General features: G+C 55.1%; 1 pseudogene; it reads right to left on the minus strand.

Moving 5' to 3' along the window:
• Positions 1-754: 754 nt before the first annotated feature.
• Positions 755-924, minus strand: LOC135913133 (U2 spliceosomal RNA; annotated as a pseudogene).
• Positions 925-1449: the final 525 nt, after the last annotated feature.

The following is a 1449-nucleotide window of genomic DNA, read 5'->3' on the forward strand; positions in this document are numbered from 1 at the left end:
TCCATTCTGCGTAGACCAACAAGTTGGAAGGCGATTCAACGTCTTATTGACATCGATCCGAGACAATGCCTTCCTGACCGATTAGCGAGGGGGTGATGACAGGGCGGAGTCACTGCCCATGACACTCTTGCTGCGTGACCGCTCGAGCACGAGCGCTTCTTTAACGCGACAGCGTGAACTGCCCCGCGTCGTGATAGTCCGGTGTCGGCGTCGTCGTCCGTTAGAGAAAGACAATCTCGAACCACCTAGGCCCTCCGCGTGGCCCATACACGTTAGTGAACTAATTGAACTTCTCGAAGTAAAATGCGTGAGAAAATTCGTAAAGCACGACTTACACACAGCCTGCAGGCACGATATCGTCGGACTGCAATTTGAATACACGAGAAAACATAATTCTGCTACGCGGAAACTCAAACACGAGCCCATTTTCCAGCTGCCGTTGGAGGTTTGTCTTAGCAGGAGCTGAGCGCCCCGCTCGGTTACTTGCAGCGCCATCCAGATGGCGCTCGCCTCCACGCATCCGCGGCGCCAGCCGTGGAGGAAAAAAAAAAGGCAAAAAGCTCGCCTTCGTGCATAGCGTTCGCCGCAAGCGTTTCCAGGAGAACATTGCGGTAAGCTGCAGTTGCCGGGAAGCATGAGTGGTCAGGTATCCTTGACTGCTACCGGGTTCCACTCTTAAAGGCGAAGCGGGTCTAAGTTTTACAGCGAAGCTGCTTATGGCTATGCTTCGTGCATTTTTTCTGTGCGTGCGCAAAACCCGTGGGCCGATCCCGGAAATAGTGCAATACCGGGCCAACACGCGGCGGAGGTGAAGCAGTCTGCAAGCACACCACGAACTTGCAAAAATAATTGTAATTGCTTGAGGACAAATTAGCCGTATCAGATATTAAGCTGATAAGAACATATACGACCCGCGTCAGCCACGTCCACGTTCTCGTTGCCCTTTCTCTGTCTGCGTCACAAGCGCTTGCGTATCTACTTTCCCTCCGCTCTCTCGTGGTGGCGGTCCCGTCAAGACGTCACGTGTCTCTTACCTCCGGCTCCTCGGGGCGGAGGTCCCGTCGTCCACGCCAATGTATATAACCATCGCGGTAAATCTGTTCGTACCTTTGTCTAAAATTCTGTGTCACCTGTGTCGTGTGCTAAACAGCTTCGCTCGTCATCCACCCAGTGGCGTAACAGGGGGGGGGGGGGAGGGGGGGGCGTGGGCCCCAGGTGCAAGGGTCCAGTGGGAGGGGGAGGTGAGGGAGGTGTCATATACGTCTGAAGACACCCGGAACTTGATATCCTCGCCTTCCTCGACTACAGCCGGGGGGGGGGGGGGGAGGGTGACAGAAGACCTATTGGCCCCGGGTGCCAGACGACCAAGCTACGCCACTGCATCTACCTTCACAGGGTGGAATGGCTCATGAATTTTGCCCTGCTTATGTTCGGGATCGACCCAGTTTT

Source organism: Dermacentor albipictus, chromosome 2, assembly GCF_038994185.2.
Source record: "Dermacentor albipictus isolate Rhodes 1998 colony chromosome 2, USDA_Dalb.pri_finalv2, whole genome shotgun sequence".
Taxonomy (NCBI): Eukaryota; Metazoa; Arthropoda; class Arachnida; order Ixodida; family Ixodidae; genus Dermacentor; species Dermacentor albipictus.